At 42.2% G+C, this 17195-nt stretch overlaps 1 protein-coding gene across 10 annotated transcripts in view; it reads left to right on the forward strand.

The window, feature by feature from the left end:
• The window catches only part of dab1a (DAB adaptor protein 1a), a 323621-nt gene that overhangs the window by 190154 nt on the left and 116272 nt on the right, over positions 1-17195 (forward strand). For 7 of the 10 annotated variants that reach the window (XM_054789420.1, XM_054789424.1, XM_054789429.1 and 4 more), the window contains exon 1: positions 7446-7787. The exons of the other annotated variants lie outside the window; for them this stretch is intronic. The gene's annotated coding sequence lies outside the window, so the exon portion shown is untranslated. Of the gene's footprint in view, positions 1-7445; positions 7788-17195 lie in introns of those variants that run through there. 10 annotated transcript variants of the gene reach the window in all.

A 17195-nucleotide genomic window follows, 5' to 3' on the forward strand; every position in this document is an offset into this window, starting at 1 on the left:
CTGTATGCCCCTGGTAGGGTCTCCAAAGGCAAACAGGTCCTAGGTGACGGACCAGACAAAGAGTGATTCAGAAGACCCTTATGAACAAAAACAAGAGGAGGGACTGAACCTTGCCCAGACGTGGGACACCGGGGTTTCACCCTGGAGCCAGGCCTGGGAGAGGGGCTTGCAGGCGAGCGCCTGGTGGTCAGTGGTCTCGTGGGGCCCGGCCGGGCCCAGCCCGAAGAAGCCACACGCGATTTCCCCCCAAGAAACCCACCACTTGCAAGGGCAAGTGAGACATTCTGACTGGACATAGTCGGACTCACCTTGACCAGTTTGGGCTCTGGAACCAAACTCCTCAAGAGGGGCTGGACCTTTTTCTACTCTGGAGTTGCTGCAGGGGAGAGGAGCTGGGAGAGCTGGTGTGGACTTGGTGCCTCCGTGTTGGAGACATTCCCGGTGAACGAGAGGGTTACTTCTCTACGCCTTTGGGTTGACTGTTGTTTGTGTGTACACGCCCAATGGCAGTTCGGAGTACCCAGCCTTCTTGGAGTCCATCAGAGGGGTGCTGGAGAGCACCCAAGCCGATGACTCCATAGTTCTACTGGGAGACCTCAACGGCCATGTAAGCAATGACAGTGTGACTTGAAGGGGCGTGTTTGGGAGGAACGGCCTCCTCGATCTGGAACCGTGCGGTGTGATGTTGTTGGACTTCTGTGGGAACTACAGTTTGTCCATAACGAACACCATGTTTGAACATAAAGATGTCCACAAGTGCACTTGGCACCAGGACACCCTGTGCCACAGGTCTATAATGAACTTTGTAGTCGTATCATCAGACCTGCGTCTGCATGTTCTCGACACACAGGTGAAGAGAGGGGCTGAGATGTCAACTGATCACCATCTGGCAAACGATGTGGTCCTGATGGCCTCAACAGGCTGTGACCACCAGCGTTTACTCAGGCAGTTTGCAGCTGAATGTGAAGCTTCTGTTATGAGACTCAGTGCCTCAAAATCTGAGGCCATGGTTCTCAGTCGGAAAAAGGTGGAATGCACCATTTGGGTAGGGAGCGAGATCTTGCCCCAGGTGGAGGAGTTCATGCATCTCGGGGTCTTGTTCACGAGTGAGGGAAGGGTGGAGCGTGAGGTGGACAGACGGATCCGCGCAGCATCTGCAGTAATGCGGTCGCTGTACCGGACTGTCGTGGTGAAGCGAGAGCTGAGGCAGAAGGCAAAGCTCTCAATTTACCGGTCGATCTATGTTCTCACCTCCACTTATGGTCATGAGCTTTGGGTCATGACCGAAAATATGAGATTGCGGATACAAGCGGCTGAAATTAGTTTCCTGCGTAGGGTGGCTGGACTCATCCTAAGAGATAGGGTGAGGAGCTCAGAGTAGAGATGCTGCGCCTTCACATTGAGAGGAGCCAGTTGAGGTGGCTCAGGCATCTATCTAGTCCTGATGTCTCCCGGACGCCTCCCTGGTGAGGAGTTCTGGGCATGCCCAGTAGGGAGAAGGCCCCGGGGCAGACCTAGGACACTCTGGAGGGTTTATTTCTCACAGCTGGCCTGGGAACGCCTTGGGGGTCCTCCCCGTGTAACTGGAGGACGTAGCTGGGGACCTACAAGTCTGGACTTCCCTACAGAGACTGCTGCCCCGCGACCCAGACCAAGAGAAGCGGAAAACAGTGGAATGGAAAAAAGGGATGCCTGAGGTAGCCGTCGTAGTAGATGTTCCTTGTCACCACCTCTGGGCAACATTTTCAACAGGTCTGTCTGGTACAACTGTTATTTTATGTACAAAAGTCCGATTACAGTAATCCTTTGTTTATTGCGGTCAATTGGTTCCAGACCAAACGATGATCAGTAAATTTATCAGTAAATTTATATATCGAATATTTTTGTAGTTTGTAGTTTTGTAGAAAACCTGTTTAGGACCGTTTTTTTTAACATCATCAGAGCCCTCTACAAATGAAATAACATCCCTATAGTCACCTTTACACTTGTATTACCCAATATCGTAGGCATAATAAGCGAAAATAATCCATTTAAGACATAAATAGGACTTGTGCTGTTGTGTGTTGCTATAAATGTGTTCCCTAAGGAAGCTGAATGGTGGGCAGACAGGAAGTGATGTCGGGGGTTCAGAGTTGAGTTTTAGCTTGCTCTGGGTTACACCAGCAGCAATAGCCTGTGTTTTTGTCAGGGATTTTTATTCGGGATTATTGTGCCTGTTGTGAGATCATTCAAACCTGCAATAAAAGCGTGTTGTTCCGGCGATCAAGTCTGGTGATTTTGCGTCTCACTAAACATTACAGTAACATGACTGACACCTACTAACCAGTGTTGAGTACTACATTTCATCACAACGTCTTTGAATACATCTTCTGAATGCTTTATATTTGTATTTTAATTCATTTAGCCATTTTCATGCTTGTAAATGCTAAATTTAGGCAAAAAGTATGTAACATTTGCTCAACTATGCTTTAAAAAAAATAGGCCGTATTCAAACAAGAAATAACATAGTTTATTCATAAATATATTTTGGAAAAACCTTGATCGAGTGAAATTGTGAAATTCAACGCATAAAGTGGCAAAGGATGACTGTATTCATATAAACAGTAACAGACAAAAGTGAGTACAGCCCTCGCATTTCAGAAAGCATATGGATTATATTATGGAAAGTAAACTTGGATATACTTTACAGTATTCAGTGTATAGCTTGTAAAGCAGTAGAGATTTACTATCCACTAATAATTAGTCAACACACAGCCATTATTGTCTAAATAGCTGGCAGCACAAGGGGGCACATTTCACAGTGAATATGTCTAAATTGCGTCCTTGGTGTGAATATTTAGCACCATTCCTAGCTAGCACAGCCTTAAGCCTCTTGGACATGGAGATGAGCGAAGCTGCACAGGTTAGAATCCCCTTCCACTCCTCCGTCATGACATCACTGTTGGACGTTAAACCACATTTACACTTGTATGCCCCACCTCTTGGAGCAAGTTGGGGGAATTCTCAAGGAATTTCTGGAGCCTCTTGGATCTTCCTTGTGAATTTCTCTTAATAAGTGACCACACTGCCCAAAGCGATGTCTTGGTGTCTGCAATTCCCTCTCTCATGCTGTCCATGCCTCCTTTTTGCTAGTTTATGCCTCCTTCCCGCTGTTTCTGCAGTCTCTTTCTGCAGCTGTGAGATAACATAGACTTACCTTTCTTTTCTGCAATAAGAGCTTCTTCTCTGCAGTTCAACATCTTGTAGGTCCCTTGCAAATAAGGGAATTAATGAAGCTAGGGGTGATGCCTGCTGTTGCGTGGCATCACTCGGGACACAGCGGGACCAAATGATAACACAATTGCTTCACAGATGCGGGAAGTGGTGGTGACAAAGCATACTCATACAGGAACAATGCACGTTGCGCCTACTGTTGTCATGCACTAGAATTCAATTCACTTCAGTTCAATTCAATAAATAATACTGCATACTTATATGGAAGAAGTAAACAATACTTGACAATGTGTAAATACGTTGTGTGGGAGCGTGGTCATTTTAAGCCAATGCATGCCATTTGCGGTCATGAATTGGGTACCAAGTGCATAATTTATGCGTAAACATAACGCAATACATGCCGTTATCGCTCATGCAGCACCAAGCTGTACACAGACTACTCTATAGTATATCCAAGTTTACTTTCTATTCTATTGTCCCTTGTGAAGACACTGTGATACAAATGTTTTCTGAAATGCAAGGGTTGTACTTAATTTTGTGGGATACTGTCAGTTTTAGATGAGATCTGGTCATCCCAGCCACAAGGAGCATCTTGTTTTATGAAGTTTATTACAAATTTCGTGAGCAGAGGTTAATAATAAAGTTTTCCCGAGGAAATCACCCCTTTCTCTTCAGTATTTGTCTCCCGGAATGGTGTTTTCTGTCTCATTAGCATGCTGCAAAGATATCAGAAAGGAAAGCAGGTTGTCTTATCTTTGCACAGCAAGTGTTCACATCTTTTCCTCCTGAGGGCACGTGTAGGTGTTTGTCTCTGCAAAGTGGGGAAAACTCCACAATAACTTCACAGACGGAGATGGGGACAGATGCTAGCAGAGTAGCAAAGTCTGGATCGTGGCACGATTCATTTCAAGAGCAATGCAACATTGTCTTCTTTTATTTTGGAACTTGGACAGCTAAATAATGACAAGAACGCTATGATCTACTAGCAAAAGCAAGCAAACGTTTTAGCAAGATGTTTGTATGGAAGTATACATGCGGTATATTTTTTTCTGTGAGTAAATATGATCAGAACTGTGTTGTGCCACAGTGGTGAGAGAAAGAGTTGCTTTGTTAGATTTGTTTGCGCAGCCGAGCTGAGACAAACCGAGGGAAGAAGATGAGGGAGTAAAAGGTGAGCGAAGGAAGCTGAGACTGAGATGAGGTGGCAATGCTGAGGTAAGGAGATCAGATCAACAGAAAAGGCAAAGAGACGGAGGTGTGGGAGTGCTGTGTACAGATAAAGAAGTGTATAAGCACACCACTTAAGGACCAACTGTGCGTCAGCCATCTACAGACGTGGGAGCTGTAAGTTCCACTCCTTAACTTTACATTGTTGTATGTGACATACCATAATTTCCGAACTACAGTATAGAGTGCACCGGTATTTGAGCCGCACCCAATAAATTTAAGAGAAAAAATGATCTATAGGCCGTGCCGATCTATAAGCCACAGGTGTCCACATTGTAGCATGGGATAATTAGTACATTGAAAGATGTTACACAGAAAGTTTTTTTTTTTACTTTTAATTAAATAAATGCTTTTTCCCCAAACAGTGCCTAAAAGTTTGTGTAATACGGCTAGATAAACAGTAGCCTACCAGAAAAGTCATTCATTGCTGTCCTTGCCCTCCTCCTGGGAACTGAAACCACTAAAATAGTCCTCTTCAAGTTGGAACCGAACAGCCCCTTCTTTCATTGTCGCTACCAGCGTCACTCCCGCCCCTAAACAAAACAGCCTCTCCAAAACGCAGCATTCCAGCACCCCGAAACCTGCTGGCGACAGTGGACCTCCCGACACCACTCGAGGCTGCCAAGGTCCACCGGCAGACCCAAGAAAAAGCCACTAGATCGATTGCCTTCAACATGAAAGCCGCATCACTTGCACCTCTCCACGCGTTCTCCATGATGAGTAGTGATGTGCGGATCAATACTGAAATATCGATACCTCGGATACCAGATCTTTAGACACTAAAATTGATTCTCAAATCAAAAATATCGATACTTTGATACTTAATTTGAGGTAATGTAAATCATTAGCAGGAACACAGTGGAAGGTAACTAAATTACTGACACCTGTTGAAATTACTGTTGAAATGATATGCAGCTGTTTAAAATAAACGAATAAATGACTTTGTTGTCTTATATTCTTTATTTTATGGGCTATGCTGTGATTTGCAATACACTTTTTAAAATGCTCCTGACACGTTTGTTGTATTTGTGCAAAGTATCAGTATCAGATTGTTATCGCTGATACCAGCCTGAATTTCAGTCATTATAAATCGGAAAACTCCTCCCTAAAGTGAGCAGAATATTACATATGACTTGTCACATCTTTTCCTCCTGAGGGCACATGTAGGTGTTTGGCTCTGCAAAGCGGGGGAAACTCCACACTAACTTCACAGATGGAGATGGAGACAGATGCTAGCGGAGCAGTATGCTATGATTTGAAATTCACTACTTTTTAAAAATGTTCCCGACACGTTAGGTGCATTTGCGCAAAGCATCGGTATCAGATTGGTATTGCTGATACCAGCCTGAACTTTACTCAGTATTAAATCGGAAAAATCCTCCCTAAAGTGATCAGAATATTATATATGACTTGTCTTTCAATATGACTAATAATAGGCCATAGCCAATCACGAAACAGCGATCATTTGTTAATGAATTACTTTTTGGAAAACCTGCGATAGAGCGACGGAGCGATGTTTTAACCGTGATGTAGAGAGGGACGACTGTACTTATTTATAATATAAATGCAATTATACCTAAGTAACAAATTCGCAGATATGAAATAAAATTCACAAGTAATCATAATTTTTACAGCAAAACCAGCAGCAATACAGAACACGAGCAGAAATTGATCATTGATACACCATTCTGGCCATGTGCTGTGTTGTATTGTTGATGTTCAGAATGTTTGTGAATGCACTTAGCTCGCCGCTGGTGGATAATGAGAAGTGTTGTATTGTGGACAGCGATGAAGAAAGAGCTTAGTGTTTGGTTAATCGTATTGGAACTGAGCGCTGCTATTGGTGTGTTAAGGTTGGCAATAAAGTTTCAAAAGAACGTCTCTGTGGGGACATTGCATTACTTATGAGATGTTGCTTCGACAATATCACCTTGAAGCACTTTTTGCAATCTGCATCTCTGTGTGGAGTTTGCATGTTCGCTGTGTTCTGGCGTGTGTGGGTTTCCTCCCACATTCCAAAATGTTAGGTTAATCGGCGACTCTAAATTGTCCATAGGTGTGAATGTGAGTGTGAATGATTGTTTGTCTATACGTGTCCTGCGATTGGCTGGCGTGTACCCCGCCTCACACCCAAAGTCAGCTGGGATAGGCTCCGGCATACCCCCGCGACCCTAATTAAGATAAGCGGCATAGAAAATGGATGGATGAGGCACTGATACACACTGATAGCCACTTAGTGTTTCAGTGTACGTTGGCTCCGGTGCCATAACTATGGCACGAGTTTCGGTACGCATCCCTACTTTTAAAGTGTAGAAATTCCAGCATAAAGAGTAGATTTTGGACACACTTCCAATACACTATTGTAGGCCCTCTGAGACTTATTTAGAATTGGTGAATAACTTTAGAATATGGGCTCTTCAGCTCCCACAACTGCTGCCGACTGACGGCTTGTTGGCAGATCTCCAGACTTTGTTTTAAGACGTGTAGTGAAGCTTTTTTTTTTTTTACAAAGCTGTCCAAATTTAAGTAGTGGGAGCATACATGGGGCGGCCTCATCTATCATGTCCATGAGTTTTTCTGACCGTGGCTTTAAAATTGAGCGTTTGAGTGCCTCTTCTCTCAAAAGTGGATAAAACAAGAGAGGGGGATGATAACATTTTCTCCTGTTTGGTGCTCATAAACACGCTCTAGGGTCTCTTATTACTGTTAGAATATCATTTAAAAGTCAGTTTTACATAATGGGGGAACAGGACATGATGCGGGGAAACATAACCTCCTCATGGTCAAGTTTGGGAAGTACATCCTCCTCCCAAGCTTTCCTCGCCTTTCATCTCCTCCTCATTATACTTTGCTAATATACATTTCCCACAACCCCCCTTCCCTTGAAAGCTGCAAATAGGACACTCCAGCGGTGGAGGGGTTAAGCGGAGCCCTCTCTTGTGATTGGCTGGCGTGCAGCAGAAGGAGGTAACCAGGCAACCTCCTAGAGGGAGAGCACAGCAAAGGAGAGGAGCGGAAGAAGAGGGAGGATAGTGTGGAAAAGGCACTGAAAGAAGACTGTCATAGTTTGGAAAAAGGGATTGTGTTTAGAAAGGAAGAAAGAGATGAGCGAGAGAGGAGGACAAAAGATGTGAGGAAGCTCCTTGTGCTCGCTCTCTCCACGGGATGGACAACTGGATTATAAATGTCCCTGCTCCAACTCTCTGTGGATGTGTGAATGAACCAGGAGGAGACACGCTGGATTGGATTGGATTCTAAGAAAAAAAGAGAAGAAAATATACCACTAACCTTCTTTTTTGTAACTCAAAATGGGAACTAAGTCTGCTGTTTGCCTTCAAGGTGCAAAGGTGAGTGCTGGAATGAACTGGCAAAGTGATGCCCTCCACTCACTGCAATGTAATATCTGTTGGTGCATTGACATTTAGTGCACGCGGGTGTGTGTGTGTGTGTGTGACGGGGCAATGCAACATATAGGCGCGTGCATGTGCGTGTGTGATTAGGTGGGGATGCAAAACTGCTGCATTCATTTGGCATCTCATCATCAGCATGACGTGTTGCACCACTAATTCACAATTTAAAGTGCTTTAATACATGCACGGAAAGTTTATTTAGGCACGTTCACACTTCCTGTCGGGGCATCCGCGTTCAGTATCCGGTTGGGTTGTCTGTGAAGTGGATCAACACGTTTAAATGTGCAGAAATAAGAAAGAGGCGGTGGCTGGTTTAGTGTGCAGAGGTTTGCCGGTGATGTGTGCGGCCGATGCCGGGTGTCTCATCATTGTTGTGTGTGCGCGCGCACGTGTGTGTGCGCCAGGAAAATGGGTTAAATGGGTTTATCTAGTGGGTGTGCTTTTGAGGTAGTATGTTCAACACTTGTCACTTTCTCAGGCAGACTCGCTTTCATGGTGTGTTTGACTGCACAACTTGAGTGTGACTCTCCTTAATATTTTGACCAAAATGTTTATTATTGTCACTTTAAGTATAATATTAGTTTTTTCATGACATTTATCAAATATTAAAGTATTTTCGGATAATTTTTTGCAAGTTATAGACTGAAATAGTTGATTAATATGTAGTACCGCCCCCCCAAATATTGTTATATATTAAAATAAACATTTTATTAAATTTATTGTAATTGTTAATATTATTATTATTTTTTTTAAATTATATTTAATCACATATTTAAGTTCTTTCTTGCCTTCAGAGGGGCTCACTGGCCACATCTTTCGGTACACCTGCACAGATTGACTACAAGATCTGAATCAATACTCCATCCACCCATCTTCTATGGGTACACCGTGGACTGGTCCTGAATCAATGATGTTCAACTTTAATAATAAAAAATAATGTTTAGCTGTGATTGATAATGCAATATTTAATTTTTGTTAGATTGCAGTGTTTTTTAAAATGTGCTTTGCACTTTAAATTGATATTTAGCAGTACTCCGGATGTTAGATGTCAAAATTTGTAATTTTTTTTAGGCCAAGAGGGGCATGTTTTTGTCAAAATGGGCACCACACGCCTCTCTATACAGTGTACAGAATCACTAGAAAGTTAAGTTGTATGATTTTTAGGAGTTTAAACACAAAATGTGCACCCTATAAAGGGTTAAGACAGAATATATGATACAGCTGTTGTATTGGATCATTAAAGTACTTCAATAAATGCATCACGAAATGTATTATCCTGTTGTGGTACTTAAAAGTCCCCCCCTCCCCAACACATTGCTTCCAAACATCCCTCTTCTTACTTCTGCTTGTATAGGCCCAGCGGGCGAGCCCGGTAGTCATAGTAACCCCACAAGTATTGTTCGGAAGCTGAAAGAAAGAAGGGAGGGGGGGAAAAAAAAACTATTGAGTGCTTTCTATTGCCCTCGTTCAAATCTCAGCTCCTTATGCTAGTCCAGCCACCCACCCCATTTGTGTGTCCCTAAGTCACGTTGCTCCAGTGCAGGTATTGTTGGACGTCAGTTGTGCACTAAAAAGCTGTTTTAGGAGTGTGCAGTGTTGAATATAAATCACTTGAAGCTGGTTCTTGTCGCTAAAAGTCCTCCCAGCCTTTGCAGAAGTAGCCTTTTATTTTGTATTTCTAGTGGAAAAGTGCTTTTTTACCCAAGGCCTGTCATTCAAATTACAATAAATATACACTATGCTCACCGGCAACAACATTACAACAGTGAGGATGAAGAATTTGGATTTTATGACTAGAAACATGCTCTGTGTTGCTAAACAAGGTAACAATAATATTAGAAACAGCTCAGCATGATGCACTGCGAACTGCAACCATATTAGTAAACACAGCAGTTCAAACACCATTATTAATTGTACTGGCAATGTTTTAAGTCACATTTTTACTTGATTTTACAATAGACGTTTATTTGGGAGGGACATTGCATGTTAATGAACATTTCAAATTTTCAAATGTCAACTCATCAGATTCTAACCTGAGGCTAATTGCCATCTGATACTCAACAATACACAATAATACATCACAAAACTCACAGTAATCGTACATGTACATGTTTTAACATTCTTACTGGACATACAAGTGTAAAAAGAAGTTAAGCACCATTAATATTAGCACAGCAAAACAATAAAACATTACCACCTACATTTGAGAGAGCTAGGTTCACGATCTATAGTCTTGTCATCTCACGTTCCTCCGATCTCAATACCCCTTGTTGTGGCACAAAAAAAGCCAAAGAAAAAGTAGGAGCTCACCCTTTGATGCCTGCTGAACTGAGATCTCGGAAGATTTGTTGGCATCCCGGCTCACGTCATGCTTGGCAATGTTTTTCATGCATTTAGAGGTATATTTTGCCAGAAAACATTGATCCCGTTAACACCACTCTGATAGCATTGTGTTATCGATGCTCACATCAGGCTTGGCAATATTTTTCGCAACTCTCTAGGCAAATTTTTCCTGAAAACGGTGGTCCATTTACCAACTGGAGGGTTGACTTTTAAGGTTCGACCCTATATCATTAATACCTTTCTGATAGCATTGTGATCTTGCAAGATCGTTAGGCTCATGTCATGCTTGGTCATGTTTTTTTGCAACTTTAGATGGAGATTTTTCCTGAAAATGTTAGTAGATTTACGAATTGTAGGTTTGACTTTTGATTTGATTTGTTGCCAAGATTTGTTGACATCTTGGCTGTCATGTTTGGCAATGTATGTTTGCGACTTCAGCTCAAAAGTTGTTCAAAGTGCGAAGTGTGTTGGACGTTGGAGTTTGTACACATTATCATTAATACTTCTCTTGCAGCACTGTGATCTTGCAAGATTTGTTGTCTTTGGTCACATCGGTAGGGTTGGCTTTTGAGGCTCCACTTTGCATGGTGACTGCTTCTCTGATAGCCATTGTCATCGTGCAAGATTTTTTGCGACTTTAGAGGCAGATTTTTCTGCCAGTTGATTCACGAATTGTAGCTCTGACTTTTGAGCTTCCACTTTATATTGTTAATACGTCTTTGATGGCATGTGATCTTTCAAGATTTGTTGACATCTTGGCTTACGTCATGCTTGGCAATGTATTTTTGCGACTTTAAAGAGAGCGGGACAGAGAGAGAGAGACATGCATGCATGTATTATGTTAATACTTATCTGACAGCATTATTATGTGTGTAAAGTAGACTGTAAGATGGATCTCCTGCTCTGTATCTCATCAGTTAGTCGATGTACTGTTTGTTCTGTGGACATGAGGATGGAACCAAGACTTCCTGTAGTCCTCGTTACCTCTCAGTGGGGGCTTGGGATGCTGCAGAGGCGCACATCTTCCTTAAATGTTCAATTTCTTCCACTTGAAGGCAAAGCAGCATGGTAGTATTCCCTTCACGCTGAGATGTTTTCCACAGCTTCTTAAATGTTTTGGTGTTTTGTCACTTAGAGACATCCTGGTAAATGATGGCGATGGTGAGAATTGACTGCTCTCTTCCCAATGATTGACATCCTGTGGGCATTTTTCTACACTTAATTATCGACCGTAACTCCTGCGAAGTCCTGTGGGAGAGTGCTTATGTGTTTTTATACTGTATGTGCACCACATATCAAGGCTTTTTGGTCCCTCGGGGGCCACATGTGATACACAATGTTTATTATTGTGGTGTAGAAGTGCACTGCATCATAATGAGAGATGTTAGTAGTATTTTTGTTTGTATGTATCACAATAATTTATGTATTGTTATTGTTGTACAACACTGAAATACCATTTGTAAGGTGGCAGGAAGCAACAAGAACAAATAACTGCTCCAATAAACCTTCTATTCCAGTGGTTCCCAAACTTTTTACAGTTGCGTACCCCTTCAGACATTTGACCAGAAGCCATGTACCCCCTACTCCTCCACACTTAAAGAACATACATCTTTTTACACTCGAAATATTGAACATAACTTGTTGGTTAATTAATTATCATAAATCTGGGTCAAAAATGTGTATTTTGCAAGGTCACATTGTGATGAAGTTTCACATGAGCACTGATGAATAGATAAGTAATCATCCTACATATCATTTATTCCAGTTTAATGTTGACATCCTTCCGTTTGAATGGATTGAATTTGAGCTTCACTTTTTTTGTCCACTCACGATGGCTATGGTTTAAGTCTGCATATTCGTTTCATACCAAACTGAAGGGCAAAGTTTAATAATCATGATAGAGCAGTATTCAAAGTACACAAATGCATACACCCAACGATAAAGTCTCACTCAGTGACAGGTTTTTGTGCAGGGATTGGAACACCAATATACAGTAAATGAAATATTTGTTCATATGATTGATAGATACTTTATTAATCCATACATCCATCCGTCTTCTACGCCGTTTATCCTCACTAGAGCCTATCCCTGCTGACTTCGGGTTAGAGGAGGGGTACACCCTGGACTGGTCGGCAGCCAATCGCAGGGCACGACTTTATTAATCTCCAAGAGAAATTCACTTTTCGAGCAGCTCTCCAAAAATCACGATAAAGTCATAATAAACAATCAAGGCAAGACAGGCAAGATAAGAAAAGAAAAACAAGAAAATAGAATAAGAATAAATACATAAATAAATAATACGGAACAATTCACCTCCAATTTGGGATGATGCACACAAAACAATGGACAACTTCACGCTCCGTCTCCTTTCTGCTCCGTTCCTCTTGCGCCGCGAGGCGTTCCGGCACACTCGTAATTGAGAGTGTTTGGCGATAATTATTTTTAATTTTTTTTCACGTACCCCCTATGACAATTGGCATACACCTGGGGGTACACGTACCCCTCTTTGATAGTGTACCCCTCTTCAATCAACTAAAGCGCCTCTATAGTTGTGGGGGCTACAAAAGCAAATAACAGATCGGAAATCATTGACTGTGGTTGTAGGAAGCCTCCTAATGTAGTCTTCTTATTAACGCCACAAGATGGCAGTAGCTACATTTGAAGTATGATGAGTGGTCAGCCTTAAGCCTTATCTACCTCTGTGTGTGCTTTAAAATGCTGCTACTCAAGTGTAGTACACTTGTCAATGATCATGTGGTCGAAGATAGTTATGTTTTCCTTTCCACTTTCCCATGCACTCCAATTAGTCATGGTAAAAAAATAACTTGTTATACTGTATATAAATAAAAGCCTCTCTCCAATTTTCGTCAATGAACACTCCTGTAAACAAACGCCTTCGCTATAATTACAGCATTTACAGTATATATATTTTTTAAAATTGCGATTAACTATTAAATATGGGGTGGGGTAGATGTATATGTGAAGGGGCAGGTCAATCTGCCAGCTAATCTGCCACTGCAGGCTGTAATCTGTAATCTCTTAAAACACTTGCAATCCGCCGCCAACATGTGGGATTAGCATCTGCAGACACAAGATCAGTCCACACACACACACACACACACACACACACACACACGCGCGCGTGCACTTTCGTTGGTGTGGTGTGAAGTAAGAGTGAGGCAATCTTGTAGAAAGTTGTTTTTTTTTTTGCATTATAGCACACAGCAAAGTGCACTTAGCTTCATAGGAGACACAAAATCAATAAGCCATCGTCTTTTATTTTTGTCTCTTATCACCCCGTCTATGCCGTCTTTAACTGCTTTTCATGTCCGGTTGACAATTCTTGACTCTGAAGTCCATCTTTGTCTCCTTCGTCTACTCTCTTGAATCTGTTCTTGTTTGCCTTTTGAAAGGGATTTAGCAATGTTGAGCAATTACAAGTTGGATTACAGTGCAACCTTGAAGTTTGAAGACAATATACAGTCGTCCCTCGCCACATTGAAATCAAATTTCATGGCTTCACTCTTATTACTGTTTTTCATTAATAAATCATACTGTTTTGTGGTTGAATACGGTCTGTTATTAGCAAAAAATATGCATATTTAAGCAAATTTTACGTATTTTTGGCCTTAAGCCTTTTCAAGCATACAAATTACAAAATGAACTAAAATACAAATATAAGATATTGAAAGGCAATGCATTCAGACACAATGATATGGAGTATTCTACACTAGTCACTAGGTGTCAGTAATGTTACTGTAGTGACCTGTTGGTGTTGTAATGTTGAAAAATAATGGAAATTCTGATGTTCGTGAACTGTTAATGTTACTGGTGGATAAAGAGTAAGTGTTGTTGTGGGAGAGAGAGTGAAGAGGAGTGTCCGAGCTGAGCTGTGTTCTGTGTTGGAAGCCTCGGAAGTAAAAAAAAAAGAAGAAAGAACAACTAGGAACTCTCTAAATGCTAACGTGTGATTTTATATTACAATTAGTGAGTCTTATTTATTTACTTATTATTTCTTATTTAGGGTTTCCCCCAGGATCTTTTGAAGCTGTGGTGGTGGGCTTCATGGGAGGGTCAGACTGATGCCGCTGTGTCGTGCCGCTGCTGTGTCTGCAATTGTTTTTTTTAACTATGACAAATAACAATTTTTTTATGACTTATTTATTTATGAACTTATGTATTTGACTTTTATCAACAGCCAGCAGAACGTGAACGGAGAACATTGCAGAGCTGTTAATTTAATGGCAAAGTGCAGTAAACGATGGATTACTGTATTGCCGTTTGACATCTGAGTTGTTCCTATTCCCGTTAGTGTTTCCCATAGGAAATAATGCCAAATTAATTGAATTGTTCCAGTCCCGTCCATCTATTCCAAACATGAGCGTCGAAGTAGCCTGCGGACTCACTCACTATTGCTCCACTGTTTTATTTTTGGTTTGGTTTGTCATTCCAGCCACAATGGAAGTGTTCCCCCCGCATCACAATGACATATGGTACAGTCCTATTGTCTTACATCATCACACATGAACCAGGAAGTAGCTAGCTAGCTAGTTAACTAAATAAAAATAAAACTTTTCCCTTTTTATGTGTTGCTTTTGAATAATTGAACAATTTGCCCCTTTTGCATAATCCAAACTGCGTACATTCCCCTGTCCCATGTCTCATCGTTTCAGTTCCATAACAGTAAATACCACCAAAAAAATAAAGCCAAATAACTCACCCTTTAAGCGATGCCTGACAGATGCATAACGAGAGGGTCTTTTATAGGTATAAGTGTTTTGTTAGTAAAATGAATGTATTTACATTGACGTCAGCTAGTTAAAATTAATATCTGTGAATGTAATTAGTACTTTATTAGGTGTATTGTTGATATTGTACTGTGAAGCCAGATGTTGGCTACCCATGTTGTGGTAGGTTCTAGTTCTGGTTCTGTGGTTGTCACCTTTTTTTTCAACACACACACAAAAAAACCCCCAAGTAAAAGCAAAATACACTTGCGGAGTTAAACTCAAGATTGGCTGACAACTTGTACAATGATGGTTACAACTCCATGTTTTCTTCTTGACTTTTCAGACGTTTATATTTCATTGAATACAGAAAATACAATGCAGGATGTCAAGAGTTGTGCCACACAAAGATAGAAGGACAAGACCGTGCACACACACACACACATACACACATACACACACGCACACACAGTGATGTACAGCCTCGTACCTGTGAGCAGCCAGGCTGAATTACGCGCTCTTCATGTCATTTTAGGTGCACAAGAGGAAGCTGCAAACAAGTACTATAAATTACATTATGATTTCTTTTCTCCCCCACCCACTCCAAAAGCCTGCGAGCGAGTGTGGAGGAGATGCCATATTCTTTATTCAAGGAGCACAATGGCTAATGAATGCATGTTGTGCAGCACGCACAGAGAGGAGAGCGGGAATGCTCAGTTTTGCTGGAGGGGGATGGAGGTTGGGATGTAGTGGGGTGTTGTTAGCGACTCTTCCCAGCGGAGCGACGCCGCTGACTTACACACACTCACTTTGAGACTGCAGCAAAGTTGCAATAAGACAGAAATGGAAAGATGTTTTCCTCCAAGGAGTTCCTCTTTATATCTATCCCTCTCTTTCTTTCTTCCCCCTTTTTTCAACCTGCTTACTAATTAATTTCTCCTTCTTTGTTATGGACATGAGACAAACTGACTTCATGGTTAGCTACTGTCCGAACTTTTCTGTGTTTAGCCAAATAATCATGACATTTGGTACACACCTTTAGAGGACTGACATGAGTGTAAAATTTGAGCAATATTGGTTGAAAAGCATGGCATCCATCAAGCAAAACGTATGTGCATGGGTAAGGGCCACTACACTCGCACATGCGGTTTAGACTCACCATCCCATTTAACAGCACGAGCATGTGTCTCTCTTGCGTGTGTGTAAGCTTTAACTCATCTGGCGCAGTTATTAATCTCCAAAGTCTGAATTCCAGAAGTTGTATTGTTCTTGAAAGTTCTCACACAGGTCAATGCATTCTGTAAAACACCTACTGTAACTTTAGGGTGGCCGAACACTCTTAGGTGACTGACAATCACATGTCTGTAAAGTTTTAGCAAAAACATGGCTGCCATCAAGCAAAACACCTTGCAGAGGGGGGAACTAAGCAACTAAGTCATTGAGCATTTGTCTATCCATCCATCCATCCATTCATCCATTACATCCTCTTCCGCTTATCTAAGGTCGGGTCGCGGGGACAGCAGCCTAAGCAGGGAAGCCCAGACTTCCCTCTTCCCGGCTACTTCATCCAGCTCTTTCCGACAGATCCCGAGGCATTCCCAGGCCAGTTGAGAGACATAGTCTCTCCAACGTGTCTTGGGTCTAGGTGAGGGTAGGAATATAGATCGACTGGTAAGTTGAGAGCTTTGCCTTTCGGTTCAACTCCCTCTTTACCACAACTGACCGATTCAGAGTCCGCATCAGTGCAGATGCCGCATCAATCTGCTTGTCAAAAGCTTGCCCTTCATCTTTCCGTCACTCATGAACAAGACCCTGAGGTACTTAAACTCATCCCTGAACTGGAGATGGCACTCCACCGTCTTCCGGGCGTGAACTATGGACTTGGATTTGGAGGTGCTGATTCTCACCCCAGCCGCTTCACACTTGGCTGCAAACCGATCCAGTGAGAGTTGAAGATCACGGCCTGATGAAGCCTGCAAGAAAACAGAGCAGAGACCCAATCCTGCAGCCACCGAAACGGATCCTCTCAACGCCCTGGCTGCGCCTACAAATTCTGTCCATAAAAGTAATGAGCAGAATCGGTGACAAAGGGCAGCCTTGGCAGAGTCCAACCATCACTGGAAACGAGTCTAACGTATTGCCGGCAATGCGGACCAAGCTCTGACAGCGGTCATACAGGGAGCCACTGGCTGAAATTAGGTGGTCCAGTACCCCATCCTCCCCACAGGATTCCTCAAGGAACACGGTTGAATGCCTTCTCCAAGTCCACAAAACA

This window comes from Dunckerocampus dactyliophorus, chromosome 10 (assembly GCF_027744805.1).
Source record: "Dunckerocampus dactyliophorus isolate RoL2022-P2 chromosome 10, RoL_Ddac_1.1, whole genome shotgun sequence".
Lineage (NCBI taxonomy): Eukaryota > Metazoa > Chordata > Actinopteri > Syngnathiformes > Syngnathidae > Dunckerocampus > Dunckerocampus dactyliophorus.